This window comes from Felis catus, chromosome B3 (genome assembly GCF_018350175.1).
Source record: "Felis catus isolate Fca126 chromosome B3, F.catus_Fca126_mat1.0, whole genome shotgun sequence".
Taxonomy (NCBI): Eukaryota; Metazoa; Chordata; class Mammalia; order Carnivora; family Felidae; genus Felis; species Felis catus.
Window position 1 is genome coordinate 44,909,085 of NC_058373.1, and position 22,186 is coordinate 44,931,270.

Genomic DNA, 22,186 nt, shown 5'->3' on the forward strand with positions numbered 1-22,186 from the left:
TAAATATTCTATTAACACTTAAATGTGTGGACCTAGGGGCTACAGTGGCAAGCAATTAGACAACTTTTACCATAAGATGGAGTACTTTTTTCTCTACATTTTCTCTGAAGCATTGATAGGCTTTTATACCTAGTGCCTTGCATAAGTAAAAACACTGAATTTCAACATGCTGAAACCAGTTTGATTATATACATATCTTAGCTGGACAACACCGTTTTTTAAAGAATACTCTTCCAGATCCAAGTTTTTCCCCCGATACTCTATTTTCTTTCCATTGATCTTAAAGATTATATTTAATACACCATCACACTTACTTTAAACATGTCTTTCTTTCTTTCCTTTTACCTCCCTTTTCCTTCTCTTGAAATACTGGGAAACCAAACTGGGTAATTTATTATATTTCAATTTGAAATTTGGCCAAAAACAGACTGTAGTACAAAAAGAGGATCTTAAGAAGATGGTGATATTTCTTCATTTACTTGGTTCTTAAAAATAATTTTTACAAAATATATTAAAAAGATATTTATTTTTAAAGTTTATTTATTTATTTATTTTGAGAGAGACAGCATGAGCGGGGGAAGGGCAAGAGAGAGAATCTCAAGTATGCTGCACAGCATAAGCACAGAGCCCGATGCGGGGCTGGAAACCATGAAACCGTGAGATCCTGACCTGAGCCGAAACCAATAGTCAGACGCTCAACCAACTGAGCCACCCAGGCGCCCCTAAAAAGATACTTATTAAGCATCTCTGTGTTGGCAATTGGGAGCACAGTAGAGAACAAAGCAGACAAAAAAAATCCTACCCTCATGAGACTTCTATTTCAGTAGGAGGGGACAGAAAAGACAAGTAAAATCTATAGTATGTCAAATGAGTGTAAGTAGTTTCTTTCCACTAATCAGGCCAAGTCTTGCCGTAAGAGGTAGATCATCCCAGTGGGGTCAATTCCAGGAGAGTTCCAGTACCCAGACCAGGTGGGGTGTTGCTCCAAGGGGCCTTCAGTTATAGAGCTGAGGAGCCCTAGAATCATCTTTGGGTGGAGTTACAAAGAGTAAAGAGAGAATAAAACCAGGGAATGGGGAGCTGAGTTAGGAGCTGAGGACCCAGAGGCAGGACAGAGTCCGGTGTAAGGAATAAGTCTTGAGGGTGGATCTGAGCCACATTCAGGAAGGATGAGCGTGGGAACAGTGAGTTCCATGGTGCAAGCATAGGGCACTCCTGGTAGGCCAAACAAGTCATGTAGGCCTGGCGAGATTGATGACCAGTACTCGCTCCTAGACCATTGACTAAGAAAGACACTTGCTAGGAGTCCTCTTCACGACACATACTTCATCTCCTAACCTCACTTGCTACTATTTCCTCTCATGGGCGATGCCACAGAAATGACTTTAAAATGTCATTTGGATTTACATTTGAACATACAGTGGGTCTACTGCCCCAGAAGCCCAAGGACTATAGCAGGATGATAATCTGAAGCCCCGACTGAGGGCCCATTGAGTCTCCTGAGTCCCTCTGTGCCTGTTTAGCTCTTTCTACTCCATGCTGGGGCAGACAGCATCACTTCTGCCAACTTACAGGAACTCCCCTCTTTCAGACAAGCAGAGGAAGCCACAGAAGGATGTAATCTCAGGCAGAACCCTGCAGAATGTAGCTTCTGCCTGGCTCTGCTGGAGACATCTGGACCGTCTGTTGTCCCAGTCTGAGTCTGGGGAGAGGAAGTTTTCATACTCCTCTGTCTGTTAGTAGCTAAAAGGTCGCCTGAAACGGCCTCAATAACTGAACAGTGCTGGCTGTCAGATAAGAAGCAAAGCAGGCTGAGGGCGGTCTCCCCCAACTAGCTGAAGGTGCTGGCTATTGGAAGTGAAAACCTAACACCCAAAAAGGTGTAGGGGTGTGTGTGTGTGTGTGTGTGTGTGTGTGTGTGTGTGTGTGTGTGTGTGTATGTGTGTGTGTGTGTCTCATACATAGACACAGACTCACAGTAAAAAGGATTAGAGGCATTCTGGTCAGAGCTCCAGCATTTTCTACTTACATTAAGTTTCTGCTTAATAATTTGATTCAGGAAGTTCTGCTAAAACAAACACACAGTTGTTTTGGTTTAAATACTTCCCTGTCATCCTCTGCAAGGGAACATGTCATGTCTTTGAGTAGAGGGGGTGATCCTATTAATGGACAACTGGGATAAACAGGTTGGTCCCGGACAAGGAAAGGTTATTGTGGTATCATCCTCTGGAGATGGTTAAGCATTGGCAGTATAAATTAACAGATGAACCTGTATAAATTACCCCCAAAGTTATCCCCTCACCTTGTTTGGTAGCAGGGAAGCCCCACTTTGATTATTTCTAGTGGTACTTTTCACATATGCCTCTTTCCTTATCTCTTTCTGTTGGATTGAGGGAACAGAAGGTACTAGCAGAAATAAGTTATTTCTTCATAGATCAGGCAGGCTTTACCTTGGTGATAAACTCCCTGAATGTGAGGATAAGGGAACATTCCAAGTTCATTCTTTTTTTTTTAATTTCAGAGAGAGAGAGAGAGAGAGAGAGAGCGAGCGAGCAAGCAAGCACAGGGGAGAGGGGTAGAGGGAGAGAGAGAATGTTAAGCAAACTCCACGTTCAGCATGGAGCCCAACGCGGGGCTCGATCCCACAACCCTGGGATCAAGACCTGAGCTGAAATCAAGAGTCAGACGTTGAACAGATTGAGCCACCCAGGCATCCCAGTATTCCTAGTTCATTCTTGTTCCCATTATCTGCTATGTTAGATAGTTTCTACTAGTCATGAGTGTGCAAGCAAAAACAGAAACAACCCTATAGCTTACAAATATACATTTAACAAATGCACATAGTGAGGTCCAGCACATGCATAGCCAAAACTTTGCCCTGCAGACATTGACTCTAAAAAATTCTCCCCAGGAACATGTCTGTCTACATTAGCATCTGCTCTGCTCTGTTGGGTATTTGGATTTCATTTTGAACAGTGCCCATAAGTACCACTGCATTAGGTACTTTGTGATGGACAGAACAAGCACCCAGAGCTGGACAGTGCCAGTTGGCCGGACCTGAATACCTGAATAGCAGTCTCCACTCTTAGAATCCTAGTTCAGCTCTCACAGACCTCTTCCTTTGTTTTCATTTCCAACTAAGTTGCCTTTTTTTTTTTAACATCTGTAGAGTGATGGCCCTGCTATACAGACCTGTCCTTTAAACATGCACTATGAAATAGTGAATATCCATTTTATTTACAGATTTCCTGCTGAAATGTCTCTGTGGGGGCCAGGTGATTTAGCTGGCTGATGCATTCAGATCCTTTGCTAGAAGTGATTAGCAAACTGGATCTATGCTTTGACTGAGATTTCTCTTACTAGTAATTTGACATCAAAGCTAATTTTTACTTCCAATTCCTGAGCACACTGAACCTAATTTTGTAAAGGTGACCAGATACATCTGGGTGTCATGAGTTTAACCGGGAAGAGAAAATCACTTTATATGGGGATGTCAAAGTTTCCAAAAACAAGGAGAGAGGGAGATTAATTGAGATTCACATCTTGGAATGACAAAATGCAGCTGTTGTTGACATCTGCGGAGACAGCTGTTGGCACTCAACTAGACAACATCCCTTACTATGCATGGAGAGCCGTGTCTGTTCACTTCTGATGAAATAAGGGCACAGTCAGCATATGTGCTCCGTGAGCACTAAAGCATTGATTTGAGAGCCAGAGAAAAGTGACTAAACAATGTGCAAGTCCTCTTTTTCTCTCAAAACAAGACACAACTTAATGTATGCTATGACTGACCTACATCCAAAAGTATTTTGGAATCCTGCCTCATTTGCTCTTAAGATTACCCCTTACATGAAACAACCTCTCCTTCCCTCCCACCCCACCCCCGCTGTGTACTTTTGACAGATTCGTGCCCATGGCTGCAAACTCAAAGAGCATTTAATCCTTCATGAATCTGAGGATGACACCAGCTCTGGTGACCAGAGTGCTTTTTTTGTTTACAGTGTACCTTCACATGGATTTTCACATTGGACTCTCATAGTACCTCATGAGGCTCCTTGTGTTGTCATCCCCTCATGCAGATGAGGAAACTGAGACTCGGGGTGGGTATGACAAGTTAGGTGACTTGTCCTCAATCCCTGAGGAAGGTGGCAGAGCTGAGGTGAGGACTCAGGGCCCCAACAACCCAGACTGCCCTTTCCCCTAACACCTAAGTATTGCCTTTGCTTTTCTTACCTGGTATATCAGTATGTTGGTTTGTAATTGCCCCATGGACCTGTATGAACACATGGGAGTGATGAAATAAAAACAGGATATCTTGATACTTGCTTTACTCAGCACTACCTTATCATGTGGAGGATTGGTCTTGTAGTTCTGCCCAGAAGTGACTCCACTTATGCAAATTGGTGCAGCCACTCTGGAAAACAGTGTGGAGGTTCCTCAGAAAATTAAAAATAGACCTACCCTATGACCCAGCAATAGCACTGCTAGGAATTTACCCAAGGGATACCGGAGTGCTGATGCGTAGGGGCACTTGTACCCCAATGTTCATAGCAGCACTCTCAACAACAGCCAAATTATGGAAAGAGCCTAAATGTCCATCAACTGATGAATGGATAAAGAAATTGTGGTTTATATACACAATGGAATACTACGTGGCAATGAGAAAGAATGAAATATGGCCCTTTGTAGCAACGTGGATGGAACTGGAGAGTGTGATGCTAAGTGAAATAAGCCATACAGAGAAAGACAGATACCATATGGTTTCACTCTTATGTGGATCCTAAGAAACTTAACAGAAACCCATGGGGGAAGGGAAGGAAAAAAAAAAAGAGGTTAGAGTGGGAGAGAGCCAAAACATAAGAGACTGTTAAAAACTGAGAACAAACTGAGGGTTGATGGGGGGTGGGAGGGAGGGGAGGGTGGGTGATGGGTATTGAGGAGGGCACCTTTTGGGATGAGCACTGGGTGTTGTATGGAAACCAATTTGACAATAAATTTCATATATTTAAAAAAAAAGTGACTCCACTTAACATGGCAGAGAGACAGTTGCCTACATGGAAAGGTTTTACCCAGGCATCGGAAGGACCCCCCTGCTTGAAACTATCTCCCATCCACCACGCATTGCTTGGAAGTCCACCATTCTTTTGGGTGCCTCACTCTCCAGGTCTCTTCTAAAATGTGTGTGTCCCTGGGCAACGTGACACATTGGTTTAATTTGTGGTAAGGTGTTACTGATTCACTCAATTCCTAGGCAGAGAGACCTAGGACAGCCTGGGGAGACGTGAGCACTAACGTGCATGAAGGGGGACAGTGAAGAAGAGGAAATACGACTGTTTCTGAAAAGATTCCATTTGGCAGTTTTGGGAGCTGAGAACCCAAGAGCCTGCACTCTAGCACCTCTCCATGCTGAGAGTGGTGAGAACCTGGCCCTGCCTCTGAGGCTACTAGGAAGGGGGAGAGGGTGGGGCCACTGACAGGAGGTGACCTGGGATCCCTAGGGTTTGAGCTCCGCAGTCCCCTGGAGGCTGGCCTTGGGCTGCATAGCACGGGGCCAGGAGCAGGTGGACGGGACCAGAACAGTTCTGTATGCTAACCAGCACATGGAGGGTGACTTGCAGAGCCTTCAGCTGGAAGCCAGAGGCGGCAACATCCTTTTGCTGTCTGGCAAATCCCTGGGCTGCTCTTAGTACAATGACTGACAGGATCACTCTCAGTGATCAGGTGACTGAGTGTGAAAACAGGAACTTTCAGGGAACTTATCTTTCTTGTGCTAGGAAAGAAAAGGTCCTGGTAATCAGGAAGCATCTGAATTAAGGTTTAAATTGGGAATGGAGTCTTACCTTGCCTTTTTTTGTAGATTACCGCCCTGAGGTGGAGGAATCTGGAATGCCCTGCTTTAGGATTAAAGCTATGAAGCCTAGCAATGAGATGGTTCTTCTGGTTATTCTACATATGAAGTGACATATTCTGTATCTTCCATTTTTCCTTGAATTTTTTTTATTCACTGGCCAAGCCAGTAATGTTGTCTTGTGATGTTTCCAGTTGTAAAACAGAATAATTTTATTTTTTATTTATTTTTTTTTTCTGAAGGCATTAAAAAAATTTTTTTTTCAATATATGAAGTTTATTGTCAAATTGGTTTCCATACAACACCCAGTGCTCATCCCAAAAGGTGCCCTCCTCAATACCCATCACCCACCCTCCCCTCCCTCCCACCCCCCATCAACCCTCAGTTTGTTCTCAGTTTTTAACAGTCTCTTATGCTTTGGCTCTCTCCCACTCTAACCTCTTTTTTTTTTCCTTCCCCTCCCCCATGGGTTTCTGTTAAGTTTCTCAGGATCCACATAAGAGTGAAAAACATATGGTATCTGTCTTTCTCTGTATGGCTTATTTCACTTAGCATCACACTCTCCAGTTCCATCCACGTTGCTACAAAAGGCCATATTTCATTCTTTCTCATTCCCACGTAGTACTCCATTGTGTACATAAACCACAATTTTTTTATCCATTCATCATTTGATGGACATTTAGGCTCTTTCCATAATTTGGCTGTTGTTGAGAGTGCTGCTATAAACATTGGGGTACAAGTACCCCTATGCATCAGCACTCCTGTATCCCTTGGGTAAATTCCTAGCAGTGCTATTGCTGGGTCATAGGGTAGGTCTATTTTTAATTTTCTGAAGAACCTCCACACTGTTTTCCAGAGTGGCTGCACCAGTTTGCATCCCCACCAACAGTGCGAGAGGGTTCCCGTTTCTCCACATCCTCTGCAGCATCTACAGTCTCCTGATTTGTTCATTTTGGCCACTCTGGCTGGCGTGAGGTGATATCTGAGTGTGGTTTTGATTTGTATTTCCCCGATGAGGAGCGACGTTGAGCATCTTTTCATGTGCCTTAAAACAGAGTAATTTTAGTGCAAGGCAGTGTGTGTTAGAAGCAAATGGCTCCAAAATAAAAGGCGGGAGCCCCTGGGAACTTGCCTTTCATACTTGACATCCCACAGTGAGAGTGTTTCTGGCCTCCTGTCACCTGCAGTCAAGCTTGTACAGGTCAGTTCAGTTGACCTAACTTGCAGGCCTCGAGCAGTCCACTGGGTGGCCTATACGTTTCTGGCTGCCTTCCTTTTCTGCTATGAGTTTGCAGAGAGCCCTAGCTGTGCCTCCCTGGTGTTGATTTAGAAATTCTTCCCTCTGATGTTACATTCATTAGAGAGGGAGGGAAATCTTCCTGCATAAACAGCTGCTGACACTCTAGAAACAATGTAGCATCATTGTAGAGATACCAAACCTTCCTCCTCCAAACTGTAATTGCTCCTAACTGACCTACTTATCTTTGGTTTCCAAGTTAGAGAATGTCAAGCGTTCCAAGGCAATCGTCTCAATCCCCAAGCCCCAAACTATTCTGTTAAGAAAGTTGATCACAGAGGTAGGATCAGTAGTTTGGGCTCATTGTCATGGATATTTGAAAGTATATGCCTTGTGAAAATCCATACCTGTGGAATGTGATTCAGTGTGTGTGTGTGTGTGTGTGTGTGTGTGTGTGTGTGTGCGCGCGCGCGTGTGTGTAAATGTGTGTGTGTGTGCGTGCGCATACACTCAGTATCCATAGAGTTCAATGTACTAATCATCCTTTGAAATGCATTCTACGGATGTAATTCCATCCGTGATAATAGAACTTAACATGAAAAACAAATCTATTTTAGTCTGAGTTTGCAGTTTTGAAGTCTCTCATCCAAACCACCACGTCCACTCCAGTAGAAGGGAGAAGTTGGATGATAATGAAGGTATTAATAATAAACAGCTACTGTTGGTTGACTGTTTTCTGTGTGCTGGGGACTGTGCTCTGAGCTTTTCATGTATCATTTAGTCTTCAGAACAACCCTATATGTCTTAATTGTGAAAGATATCGAAGTGGGTTCATGGGTGAGGAAAATGGAGCTCGGGGACAGTAAAAAACTTACACATAGTGTCACAGCTAGTACATGGCAGCACCAGGATTCACTTGGGTCTCTCTAGATTGAGTCAAGCTGTCCAACCGCTAAACTCGGCCCTCTCAAAAAGAGCTTCTGGTGCAGTAAATAGGACAGAAGAAATGTATTTATCCCTTATGGGATGGGGCCCAAGGAGGGTGATGGTCTCCCGGTAGAATTTGACCAAGAATTTCATGGCCAGTATTAAAACAATGGCTGTGAAATTTGTTCAGTATTCCAACAGCTGGACTCCCAGTGACGTCATTGTTCAAATATCTTCTTCCAAATTAATTGAAAGCTCTCTGGAAGAAAGCCTTTTTGCTCCTACTGTTTCTTCTGACACAGCCCCAGGAGCATTGGCCAAGTGGATAGCCCATTGAGGAAACTGCACGGGACTGAGAACAGAATGTTTCTAGGATTCTCAAGGATGCCTATCTTGAATTAGGCAAAAATTATTTCACAGCTCAGCTTTATTTTTCTTAACATTCATTTTTGAGAGACAGACAAAGTGTGAGTGGGGGAAGGGCAGAGAAAGAGGGAGACCCAGAATCTGAAGCAGGTTCCAGGCTCTAACTCATGAACCAAGAGATCATGACCTGAGCCGAAGTCAGACACTCAACCAGCTGAGCCATACAGGGGCCCCCACAGCTCAGCTTTAAAACTGGCAAGTCTGAGGGAAGGCGGCCCCGCTAGGACTGACCGGAGCCCAAGGTTGGGCTGCCTGGAGGCAGCTGGGTAATGACATCTTTGTTAATCCCTGTCCTTTCTGGCCACGTCCCATGCCTGTTATCCTAGAGTGTATCATGAGCAAAACACTGAGTGAATTAATTTATCTCAGTGAATTAATTTGTCACTTATCCTGGCTAATGATGCACTTGGATGATGGGTGGGGTGCTCAGTGGAGTCTCCTTGGGTAGATTCCTGAATTTCTGCCTCCCTTCATTCTTGCAGAGTCAAACAGAGACCATCTCTAACCATCTCTCTCTCCTTTCCAATTTCCCCCCCCTGCTTTCCCTGCACACGTCTGCTGCTCATTGTTTTCACTGGATGAGAGAAAATTTTAATTTGAAATGTACAACGGAACGGATTTTACAGTTGATGCAAGGCTCATGGCTCCATGCCCAAAAGTGACCTGGGTGAGACTGTTGCATGTTCCAGCCAGAGATACTTGAATTTCTTTAGAAATGCCTTTGCGGACCACTGGGGCACCTGTTCGGGGATTTTTTCCGAGCTGTGCCTGAGGTGACTTGAAAGAAAGAATTCCTGTGTAACTCATGGGCTCAGTGTGAAGGTCAAATGACCTCATGCAGGCACAGATGAGGACAGTGCCAGGCACATAAGTGATCAGTCACTGTTAGCTGTCATCAATGTCACTGACCCTATTGTGTTGAGTTTACTGATAGAGAAACTGAGACCCAGAAATATAAAGTGACCTTCTCAAAAATCACGTAGAAAGCCAGTAGCAGGATTGGAACTGGAATCCCAGACTTACGGTTCCATTTACATGTTTTTCATAAATTCAACAACTGCTTATTACGTTCTTATTCTGTGCTAGACCCTGGTTAAAGATACAAAGTGTGAAAGAAACGAAAAGACAGTGGAAAAACCCAGCAGGAGCTTCTTGTTTATGCAAAAGGAAAATATGACCCACATATGTCATATAGGTGACAACCAGCTGGGGTCTAAAGGTGACTTTCAAGTTATCTAGGTAGTTTTGAAATTTCCACTGAGTAAAGTCAATAGTAGTGGCTCCTGATACCAACTTTTAAAAATTTATTTTTAAATATTAAAGATTTTCAATTATTTAAACTCTTGTTGCGTATTTACGTAATTCTCCTCATAGTCAAGTGCTGTTTTTTTTTTTAAGGGAGATTGCACATACTGGCAACATTCTGCCTGCCCACTCGTCACAGCAATGGTCTTTGTGGGAACTTCCCATATGTTCACCACAGCTCCCCTCATATGATCGATTTCCTTTCTCAAGATGCCCCCTGAGAGAACACTGGTGGCCAGCTTTGTGTTCTTAAAAATTTTTTTTTCAACATTTTTTATTTATTTTTGGGACAGAGAGAGACAGAGCATGAACGGGGGAGGGGCAGAGAGAGAGGGAGACACAGAATCGGAAACAGGCTCCAGGCTCCGAGCCATCAGCCCAGAGCCTGACGCGGGGCTCGAACTCACGGACCGCGAGATCGTGACCTGGTTGAAGTCGGACGCTTAACCGACTGCGCCACCCAGGCGCCCCCAGCTTTGTGTTCTTGAGTAAGCATTCTTTCCTCCATTCCTTCCTCCTTCTGTCCGTCCTTCCTTCCTGCCCTTCTTACCTTTTTTCTTTTCTTTCCTCCCTCTCCCCCTCCTTTCTCTCCTCCCTCCCTCTGTATCTCTGTTCCTCCCTTCCTTCCTTCCTTCCTTCCTTTCTTTCTTTCTGTGACTAAGAGCCCCATTTAATGAACCAGGACTTTGATTAATCAGAATCACCTTTGAAACAGGATTATACATTCCATCGAGCAAAACTAGCCAGATGTGGAACCAGAAATCTAAGTTTCCCTAAAATAGTAACCAGGGAACTTGGTGAGATACTGGAGAGCTTGGGGAGTTTGAATTCCACTGTCCTTTCTTTGGAGAGTGGCAGAAGTTTCCTGGCATGGGTCTCCTGTGGGGGCACCCTGTAGACAACTAGGAACGGTACCGTCTTGACATTTAGAATCTGAAATTAACATGAGAAAAACATTCCAGCCACAGATGGGGGAGGGAGACTGAATTTTATAGAGAGGGAGGCGGTTGCTAGGACAGGTTGTGCCTGACTACATTCAACGTGTTTCTCTGGCTTCCTTCATTCTCTGCTGCAAGCCTGCACAGGGCTTTAGCTCTGCCTGGATTTGGAAATCCTTTTCTCCAGAGTTTGTATCCATCAGGCTGTGCTGGGATAACTAGTTTTTTTTTTTATTTATTTTTGGGACAGAGAGAGACAGAGCATGAATGGGGGAGGGGCAGAGAGAGAGGGAGACACAGAATCAGAATCAGGCTCCAGGCTCCGAGCCATCAGCCCAGAGCCTGACGCGGGGCTCGAACTCACGGACCGTGAGATCGTGACCTGGCTGAAGTCGGACGCTTAACCGAGTGCGCCACCCAGGCGCCCCTGGGATAACTAGTTTAATGAGAAAGTATTTAAAGGGAGACCAGACTTCCTTCAGTCGTTCATTTGTATGTTAAGTACTTATTGGGTGTCATGAGTCAGCAGGTGTTAGAAGCAGCCCATGGCTCTCTTCAAGGGACTTCCTGAGAAGGGAACACAGGTGAAAGGGAGGCCATAACCCCACCAGCCTGTCTGACCAAGGGGGGGGGGGGTATTACATTGCTTACCTGTGACATCACAAGGACATCCAGCCACCCTTGGTCCTTGCTGCTAACAACCTGATCCACCCTCCTGAAACTTGCTTACCCTTACAGTGTTTTGGGTGACAGTCACATGAGCTGACATATGTGGAAGGTGCTTTGTAAGCTGGGAAGAGGCCTGTGCGTACAGGAAAGCATGCTCCGTTGTGTGAGTGATGGCGTCTCCCGGGTGGGAAATGGAGGGTATGATAATGACAACCTAAGGCATCCAAGCTCATTTCAGCTTCACCTGTTTATATATTTCAGGTGAAAGTGATAGATGGGTGGCTGTGTGCACTTGTGGGCAGAGTTCGCGAGAGTGCAGGGAACGGGAGCTTTCAACACGGCTGTGAAGAGAGTGCTCGCTCTCTTCCCCGGCCCCTCAACCGTGTCAGGTTGAACCCGTAAAAATCGCCTCCAGTTCTTGGAAGGAGTGGCGTTTGCTTCTTTCTATTCCTCTTGTATTTTTTAAATGGAATCTGTGTTTTTAGGAGTAGGTGTGTCTGTTTCTGCCGATCTGCCTGTCACTATTGAGAAAAGCTTGATGAGGAGAGGAAGGAGCTGGCAGTCCCCAGAACATGACACCTGCTCCCCCGGTTCCTCTGGCCCAGGTTCTCCTTCTGACAGAGGCTCTTCATGCCAGGGCACAAATGGCAGGAAAGGACTAGCGGCTCAGGGCCTGGAGACCTTTTAGTTCCCCCAACAGGCACTGAGTGCCGACTCTGTATCACCCATTGTGCTAAAGGCTGAGGGTACCAAGAAGCAGCTCTGAGGACAGACCCGGGGAGGTAAGGCACCTAAACTAACAATTTCAAAATAATGCAGAATCACTGGATTCCCTGGATCCTTCATGGGGTGTGGTTTCCTAAAAAGGTGACACCGGAACTGACTGTTAAGGGACAACCGGAGGAGCTGGTTGAAAGGAGCAGATGGTTAGTTTGGGTGGAGGTTCTGTGTGAACAAAGACACTAGGGAGGAAATGGGGGGTGGGGAGAGCAGAGGAAACCTACCTGGTTTGACATTTCTGCCAGCTTAAATTCAAAGCCTGGGGTGGTTGGTGAGAGACCAGGAAAGCTACCTAGAAGGGCAGGAGGAAAGTTGCAGACGCTAAGGGCTTTTAGCAAAAGGAAACGTTCACGTTGTGAACATCTAGGTGAGCGGGTTCCAGTGTCCAAGACAGCAGAAAGTTTGCAAGGGCAGCAGCATGGTAAGTGTTGTTGCCACTGACCAGCACGGTAAATGGCAAATGCTGTTGCTTTGTGCCCTTTTGTTTAATTTATTTTTTAAAAAATGTTTGTTTATTTATTTTGAGCCAGAGATCGTATGCAAGAGGGGTGGAGGCAGAGAGAGAGAAAGAGAGAGCGGAGAGAGGAGAGAGAGAGAATCCCAAGCAGGCTCCACACTGTCAGCAGAGAGCCAGATGTGGGGCTCAAACCCAAGAACTGTGAGATCATGACCTGAGGCAAAATCAAGAGTCGGATGCTTAACTGACAGAGCCACCCAGGCATCCCACTTTGTGCCCTTTTTACGTTACATGTGTAGCGTGGAATATACACAAGCAGCCTGAGAGTGAATGGTAGGGCCAGAGATTCTGGGCTAATCAGGCTCAAGACTGCTTGGCATGTCCTCCAGAACACTGCCCTTTAGAGATGAATGAATGTCCCTAAGCCCCTTTCAACCTTATGTGTATATTTGCATACTAATGAGTTTCATGTTTACTAACAGAATTCAGTAAAACTGTAATGAGTGAGAATCTTTTAAGGTAATCTTTTCTCCAGATAAAAATAAGATATATGATTACCTACAGAAAATTCAGATAATGCAGACAGGTCTGAAAAATAAATTTTAATTGTGTTATTAAATGGTAATCATTGGTAATATTTTACATAGAGCGTATATTTTTAGTTCCCATTTTTAAACTTGTCATTGTAGAGTGAATGTCTCCCACACGGAGAAGGTGGGTGTGCCAGTTGCCAACCCGTTACCTCTCAGCTTTGAATACACCTTTCTTTTCTGCTTGATGAACCTGAGAGCTAGACCCCGTGGACATTTCTCCTTTGCCAGCTGGCTGGGTGTTAGGCTCTGTGAATACAAGGTGCTGGTGTGCCACTTTGAAGCCGAAAAGGGGTAGGTATTTCCCTTCCTGGTGCTGGGGCCAGCAGGTCTGTGTGGAAGGACTGCGTGGTGTTCATCTCAGCATCCTGCGTGGATCAGCTCCACTAGCCTGCAGCCTCCGGCAGGTTTTCCCATTACCCAGAGACCGTTGCTATGGACCAGCTCCCCTCTGCAGCCTCTGGCAAGTTTCTCCACCACGTGACTGGCTGCTCCTACAGGCTGTTTCCAGCCCACACTTTTGGCAAGGATCTTTGCCATGAGCAGACCCATTCTTACCCTTACAGAGGATGAGTTATTAGTTCCTTCCTCTCACTGCTCTCTGGAAGTGCTACTTCTGAACTCCTTAAAGTTATCTTTTACCCCTTTTTAGAAATTAATCACCTTTACTAGTTAGGACGTCTTTACATTAAATGTTTCTGTCCAAGCTCTTGTTACTGTTTTTACTTACTGACTGGCCCCTAACTGATGCAGAGTGGGAAGAAGAGAGGTGTAATAAGTAATTGGGGAGAAAAGAATGGTTCCCTTTCTTTTGCCTGCAAAATTATAACACACACACACACACACACACACACACACACACACACACACCCTTACCCAAAAGCCATTGAGAATCACTAGTTTTGTAAAATTTTTTTGTGGGCCAGGTTTTCCAGAAAGCAGACTTGAGTTGGTCTTGTGCTGTTCTTTATTAATAAGTGCAATCATAGGGAGCAAGAGTAAGGGCAGAGTGGGTAACGTACGGAAGAAGAGAAACCCAATATGAAGACACATTAGGAAACTGGCCGCCTCTAAGTACAGCTGATGGCTCAGCCCTGCCACATTTCCAGGAAGTGCCATAGACTGCTTTCTGCTCTCCACCAGCTTCAGGTGCACACAAGGGGCTTGGTGCGCTTTTAAGTCATTCACTGTGCATAGATGTCTTTCCTACGATACGTAATGTGGCAGTCTCTGTGTACCTCTGGTTATTTTTCTTAGAGCAAATTATTTAAAATCTATTTATTGTGTCAAGATATAGAGAATGACGATTTTTAACCAGAATTTTCTTGGAAATTTCAGGCAACTAGAACTCCTTACTTCCTCAGTACTCTGCTTGGTAGAATTTTGTGTTTACTATATTTTCAATAGTCAGACCTCCTTGTTGTGACATAGATGGGCCATTCATGTAATAGCATGGTTTTTTGTGCATTGGGGGGGAGGGGTGAGACGAGGTGGAACCACCAAAGATATGCATTCAAACAGAATCTTTTGCAAATTAATATACATTGAATTACAAAATTATTTTTCAGTATCAAAGTTAGAGTCTATTTACCTTTGAATTCTCAAGGTTCTTCTGAATCACTGTTGGCTATGGAGATTATGCAAATTATGCCCTCTGAGCACCCCAACTTCACCAGATGGAATAGCCAGAAGAGAGCAGCTCAGTACCACTGTCCTTAAGCAAGTGCACACACTCGAAGTTGGTTAAAACTGGACCATGGGGCGCCTGGGTGGCTTAGTGGTTGAGCGGCCGACTTCGGCTCAGGTCATGATTTCAGGTCCGTGAGTTTGAGCCCCGAGTCGGGCTCTGTGCTGACAGCTCAGAGCCTGGAGCCTGTTTCAGATTCTGTGTTTCCCTCTCTCTGACCCTCCCCTGTTCATGCTCTGTCTCTCTCTGTCTCAAAAATAAATAAATGTTAAAAAAAAAAATTAAAACTGGACCAGCCAAATTAGTCCTCCTCTGTAAGAGGCAAGAGTGGAACCAGGAATGGGAAATGAAGCCCAAAGCTCAGAGCCGGGTAGGCCCAGGAAGTGAGGGATGAAGGCAGTGCAAGAGAGAGCCAGGCAGGAAGACTGGTGCTTTTCAGAGAAGGATAACACCTCAGTCTCCTTGTTAACAGTTTCTACAACCAATGTGGGCAGAAGACCCTGTCTTAAGGGCCTGGGGCAGGCAGACAGCTGACTGTGAACCACGCCCGTATTTTTTGTCTGCCAACTTTACCCCCACCTTGGGGGGTCCAAATTTCCTTCTGGAAAACTCTCCTAACCTTTAAGAGAAAATTAGAGTGTCTATCATATGGGGTATTGTATGGGGTATTTTTTCATCAAAAAATTGCCATGAATTTCTTTCCTTGATGCATAATTTATAAAAGAGGAGACGAGAGTACACCATAACTTGGATGATTCTCTTGACTCTGGAAACTGCTGAGGCAGCACAGCATGAGATGCAGGAACCCTAGAGGCCAGAGCCCTCTGTGTGCATGTGCTTTGGGTCAAGTATGCAAGACCACCCCACACAGACCTCAGTGGCCATTATTCTTTTAGGGTAGACACGCTTGCCTCCACTTCACTTGCTCAATATTGGATCCAACAATGTGGATCCAATATCTACATCAAGTTCAGCTGTTTGCTTGGCTGGCCCAGGTTTTTAGTTGATGGTACTTCACCCAAATGGATCATAAAAACTGGTAAGAAGGAGCTCTGAGCACTCCAGTTTTATTCCTAGTCAAAAGTTGGGTTTTCCCCCTCATAACTGAATGAGTATGAGAAATTGGCATTTGCTTGCTTTCTTGGCTTTTCAGCTCACTTGATGAATTTGAATTTTTGTACATTCAGCTTGACTGCTCTGTTGGAGAAGTGAATGGAGATTCTTGGAATCAAGGCAGTTCTTCCCAGGGTTTCTAGCAGCCAATGAGCTGAGAGTTTGTGTGTTGGAGTTACAGATCCCTTTGGAAATCTGTTGAAAGCGACAAACCCTCTCTCAGAAAAATGCTCATACACATAAAACTTTGCACATAATCCTCAATACTGGTGGCCCCCTTTTGGAAACCTGTCTCTGGACCCATGTTTTAAAAGTCTCAAACTTAGGTGAGACAGATAGAAAAACAGCACAAGGCAATGTTACGATTAGGAGATAAAATTGAATGGTATGTATATGACTGTGTCTAAACTGTGAATGTGAGAAGGACTTCCAAGAAAGTGGCAAACACTGCAAATAGGATCTAAAAATAGGGTCCAGGAGCTGGGTGGTCCAGATGGACATGTCCTTGATCTTTGATTATCAAGGGCTCCAAGAAATGGCTGTCTTGGTACGTGCTTCCTTCCCAAACTAACATTACACATTAGGTGTCTCAATAGGCATCCGGTAAATACTTACTTTGAGATGAATTGACCTGAATTCTTCATATGGGCACCGTGTCTTTACTGCCCTACAAAGCCTTACTGCCTGTGTGGCCATCATCTGGTTTGGTGAGAAACACACCAGGAAGCCAGTGAGTCAGCTTGGAGGTAGATACGGAGTTTTGTTTGTGAAATGACTCACAAGCTTCCAGAATGTACAGAAGAGCATCTATCTGAGTCCTGGATAGAGGAAAATTAAAAAAAAAACTTGAAACAATTGGGTATAGTTTTGTTTGTAACAGCAAATACAAGTTCAAAGTCCACTTGAACAATGCCATCGATTTAAAACCTAGAATCACAGCATTCTTAACAAACCCACTTAACAAATAGTCACGGAGAACCTGCTGTATTCTAGATATGTACTAGATCCTGCAGATCTAGATCTTTACAAAAGGGGGCACCACAGATCTGAGCTCTGTCCTTACAGAATTTAATCTAGAAGATGCAGAAACTACCACTCTAGTCATTCTGTAGATGAAGAGAGCAAGTCCCAGTAAGAGGGGGAATGATCTGTCCAGGATCACACAGCTAATTAGGAACTGAATTATGACCAGAGGCCAGGGCTTCTGGCTTTCCAAGAACATAATCCTGTAAGTAAGAATTCGATGGTGAAATTGAAGGGATTGTAATATTTTACAGTCAAGCATTTATTAAACTTCTGTATGCTGTACTGGTCCTTGGTTAAGGGCCAGAGACTCTGAAATGTATAATGAATAGTTTGACCTTCTGAGATATCGTTGCTAAAGTAAATTTGCTTGTAAAAGCCAATGATTTTAATAGGATGGATTTTTATATGGGCAAGGTACAAACAAACAAGAGCTTAGTTTAGGGGATCGCAGCCAATTCTTGGAAGGAAAAATAGGAAAAAGGAAAGCAGAAGAGGGAGGAGACAAATGGCAGCGATAGAAATGACAAGCAGAAATTGAAACATGTTCTGGTGATGGAAGTATTTTACTCAGAGGAGACTGAATTCCCCTTTGTAATGTTATAAACCACACTGGCAAAAAACCACCAGCACCCTGAGGACCCACACATGTGCACAGACAGAGCCGTCAGCATTGGAAGCTGGGAGAAACAGCATCAGGCAGTTCTGCTACTTGGAGAGGAAAGAATCCCTGACCATAAATACTTTGGTGAGATAGAATTTCTAGCACACACTGTGCCCGGGGCTTGCAGGTGGGCCTTTGAAGTCATTCCTGGGGTTTGGCAACAGTGTGGTGCCTCTCGGCAGCCTTTATTGATGTAACCATTAGAAAGTGACATGATTTGCTTACTAAGTTTCTGTGTAATTTGCATCTTAATGTCCTATCATTAGGATATAAGTACAGGCAAAGGGAATTGAGTAATTTAGAAATTCCCTCTGGGGATTTGGTCCCTCAGCACTGAACCGGGAAGGCTGCAGCCTGGAAGAGCAGGTATCTGAGCAGATTCACGCCTGGAGAAGTGCTTTGAGATGAACCCACTGCTGCATTGAATCTGCAAGTCTGAGGTGCGGGAGTGGGTCGTTAGTGGCACGTGTGACGTCTGAAGTTGGCGCTCACTGAGTTCTGTTCTCAGTGTCTCCAGGAGGCCCCTGGTGCTTTTAGTTTGGTTTTTGTCTTCCCTGTGTTTTGTGCCTGCCAATGACTGTAGACAGCGCACACCTATTGCCTCCTGGCATACGCAATTCTGCTTCGGAACCATCTATCTTTGTTTTGGCTCCTTAGCAGTGGAATAGTACAAGTAAAACCCTGGGAGTCAAACAGCCCTGAATTAATTTAAATCCTTTCCCGGGTTGGGTTAACATGTCTGAATCTCAGGGAGCTTTCATCTGGAGGGTGGGTAAATTGTTAATTTGAATAATTGTTGTGCGACCTAATTGAGAGAATATACTTAAAGTATCCAACAAAGTGCACGAGTCAGCAAGTGCCTAAAAACAACACTGTCCCCTGCTTTTCTGTGAGTGCCTCATTTGGTTTCTGCACCTCTCTGACTCTCAGATGAAGCGCTGTGACTACCTAAACATTGCATTTTCCTCTGGCTCACTCTCTAGAATGCAATTTGATTGCCTCGATTGGCTGCTTCTTGTAAATGGGCAAAAGCATCAAATGATTTGTCTGAATCTGTTCAGGAAAGAATTTGATCCAGCCCTCCTCTTTCCTCTTGCCAGAGCTGAAAGCCCCAGCTGTGTGTACATAACATGAGGGCTGAAAGCACCGCTCGAGAGCATCTAGTCCAACCCTCTCGGATTTAAGATGAAGAGATCAAGGGTGAGGGTGAAGGGATGTGCCCAAAGCTGTGTGGCCACTTAGCTGCAGAATAAGAACAACTGATGTCCCCCTGTTTTTATGGAGATTTCATCATTTTTCAAAATACTTTCAGGTATTTTGTTTGACCCTCTCTACAACTTTCAGAAGACAAGGTATTCTCCCCATTTTACAGATGTGCAAACTGAGAGTCAAAGAGCAAGCAGTTCAAAGTCTCAAACCCAGATCTCTGAATTCTTAGTCTGGTTATCTTTTACAGGCCCCCACCCAGCTGCTAACACTCCTCTGATTAGCTCTAAAGAGTGTTTACATTGTCCAAAGCTGGGATACTTTACGTGTCACTGGTCTCCCCTTTGTCAGAGAGGAAAATTCTCAGATAAATGCTTAAAGGCAAAGGGGCTCAAGGACAGAACATATAGAGAACACTGACCTCCCCCACCCCCACACACAGATATTTGCTCATTCATTCATATAGCAAGTATTTACTAAGCAGCCCGGTATTCAGGGAAACGTACTAGACAATACAGGAACATGGAACTGAATCAGATACCATCTCTGCCCTCCAGGAGCTTACAGTCTAGCTAAGCAGTTTACTGTCCTTGAGCATTTATCTAACCAAGAGCCCTTCTATTTTAAATAACAAAATAAAAATAAATAAAACTTCACTGTTTGAAATGTTTGGGCCCATTTTCCAGACTTAATAACTATAGTCTAGTGATCTTAAAAATTGATAACTGAGGGTCTTCCAAGTCCCAGGGCTGAAATTCAATCACTTATCACTAAGACGTAAGATTGCAGGTCAAGAAAAGCTGGGGAATTGCATTCAATGTGGACTGAAACCCTGAAGGTTAGTTTCTAAATATATATAGGTTTCATTGTTGTTCCACTTTCTGACTTGATTCTGGAAATGGGTAATCCATTTGGAGATTGTAATTAATTGAATGTTGGCTAATAGAGCTTCTGTTGCGTATCTTTCACAAAGCGAAATGTAGAACCCATATTCATTCATTCAATAATCATGAAGTTCTATTTGCCAAATGCAGTGTGGGGTATGAATCAGGTGTTTAACCTCAGGGGAGTTTAATCTAATTGATCACAGATGGCAAATATACAACGTGAATGTTCCCGTTTCTGTTTCTGGTGCTCATGACTGACAATACCAGCTGATCACAGAACTCCTTTGATGCGTGGAGATCTGGTCTCAGAGTCTTTGTCATTACAAAGCTTCAGGTCACTACTAGTGATTCAAAGCTGCTCACTTGTTGAAACCTACTTGCCACCCTCAGTGCTAAATGAACACTTTCTAACTCCTCAGAGCTGGACAGAACATAGTGGTATATCCAGTAAGGCCAGAGCAAAGGGCCAGACCAAGATAAGTATAAATCCACTTTGATTTACTCTTTTAGCCCTTCCATGTATTTCAATTATATGGAAGAGCATCTTTTGTTAAAATACTTGAAGCTTGGTTTTGATCAGTTGTATCCAAATTCAGTAATAGGGCAAATAAAAAATTTAATCTCATTAACAGGTATTAACTACATAAAAACTATTGGGTGGTCACCTTAAAAACTAGAGGTATACATTTAGGGCTGCTTATGATCTATGAGAATTTTAGTTTTATGAGTCAGTCTCTATAAATGTCGGGCTAAATCACCTTTAGTTGTAAACATTCTGACTAAAGTGTACCAACTGGTGTGGGTGGCAGACAGAATGGATTCAAGTAAGAGTTCATGTTCCCTTTGCATCCAGAAGTTGCATTCTGGAGATCTTTTTTGTTGGGTTTTAGCATTTGTCTCTCAAAGTGGGCAGTGTTGGTCATATCCGAGGAAATAGTTCAGACCAACCTTGACAATTAAGAATATTTTTCCACTAACTGAAAATTCTACTAGTCAAGGCAACAGAGGATGAAAAAAAGCCGGTGTTTCACACAGACCACAGAAGAAGCAAACCAACCATGTGGTGCATGTCTGCGACTAACCCCATCACCTCCCTGGCCTGTAGTAATGGAACCAGAGGCACCAGAACAAGGCAGTGAGACCCTCTCCAACTCTACCTGCCAGATCATCACTGTAGCATTTTGTCCAGCTGTAGGTTTCCACCTTTAAAAAGCTGGAGGCTGCTCTGGATAATAAAATACCTGCAAACCATGTCCTAAGAAAGCCTGATAAGGGACGAGAGAGGCTCCTTATGGTAGCAGATCCAGATTGGGGGGGGGGGGGCGCTAAGTTTGTACAATTTTGAGAGGAGGAGGTCTTTAAGAAAAAGCATACAGGGGTGCCTGAGTGGCTCAGTCAGTTAAGTGTCCGACTCTTGGTTTTGGCTCATGTCATAATCTCACAGTTTGTGGGATTGAGCCCCAGGTAGGGCTCTGTGCTCAACTGCGTGGAGCCTGCCTGGGATTCTCTCTCTGTCCCTCTCTCTCTCTCTGCTCTTCCCCCACTCATGCTATCTCTGTCTCTCTCAAAATAAATCAACTTAAAGACTACAAAATTACAAATACATAATTAGATATGAATTGGAATATTTATTTTGAATGAGAATCACAACAAATTACTGGAGCTTGGAGATTCAGGTCCCTTTTTTCTGAGAGCTCCAGAAATATTTAAGTAGAAATGCTTTCTGGTGGAACCCTGGCTTCCCCTTCCCTCCTAGGACCCTCTTGTAACTCTCAGTGCTTGCCGCATCTTGTGCTGGTGAGGGGCCCTGATGTCTGAATTTTGGGAGCTTCACAGTTAATCCACCTCTAATTGTACGTGGGGGGGGGGGGTGAGCCAGTGGATTCCTACTTTTCTAAAGCTGGTTTGAATTGGACACAAGGCAGTGATTCATTAAGACCTAAAACCCATTCCAGAGACTGAACCTCCCTAACCTTTTTTTGGATAAACACCTCCTAACTCTATATGCATGCAGGTTGGGGAGGAAGCCTTTGAAGACTGATGGGGAAGATGCCACTAGCTGTGTCCACCACTTCAGGGACCATGGAGTTGCTCCTCTTGTGGTCCTGGAGACAGAAATTGGGCCCAAGTGAGAAAGTGCAGCAAGGAGAATTTGGGCAGCAGTGTAAGAACGCTGACAACCAGAACTGTTCATCCATGGAATTAGCTTCCCTGCCATGAGAGGAGGGAAAGCAGAAACGGAATCATTACCTTTCAGAGTCCTGTAGCCTGCGTCCCTTCATCAGGGGTAGAGTTTGGTCTGGAATTTGATCCCTAAGGTCCTTTAAACTCCCAGGTTCCGTGTCATTCCATTGTGGTCATCCGTTCTTTTTTCCTTGCCCTATTTTTATTTATCCTTTTTCTCGGGCCCCCCTTTCCACTGTCCGCCA

At 44.3% G+C, this 22,186-nt stretch overlaps 2 long non-coding RNA genes across 2 annotated transcripts in view; both read left to right on the plus strand.

Moving 5' to 3' along the window:
- LOC123385914 overlaps nucleotides 1-6,049 on the plus strand; it is a 29,567-nt gene extending 23,518 nt beyond the window's left edge. Inside the window, exons 2-3 of the long non-coding RNA XR_006599181.1 lie at nucleotides 5,252-5,415; nucleotides 5,858-6,049. This is a non-coding gene — a long non-coding RNA (uncharacterized LOC123385914). The remainder of the gene's footprint in view (nucleotides 1-5,251; nucleotides 5,416-5,857) is intronic.
- Nucleotides 6,050-11,229: 5,180 nt separating this feature from the next.
- Nucleotides 11,230-22,186, plus strand: part of LOC123385913 — a 69,888-nt gene continuing 58,931 nt past the window's right edge. The window contains exon 1 of the long non-coding RNA XR_006599179.1: nucleotides 11,230-11,513. This is a non-coding gene — a long non-coding RNA (uncharacterized LOC123385913). The remainder of the gene's footprint in view (nucleotides 11,514-22,186) is intronic.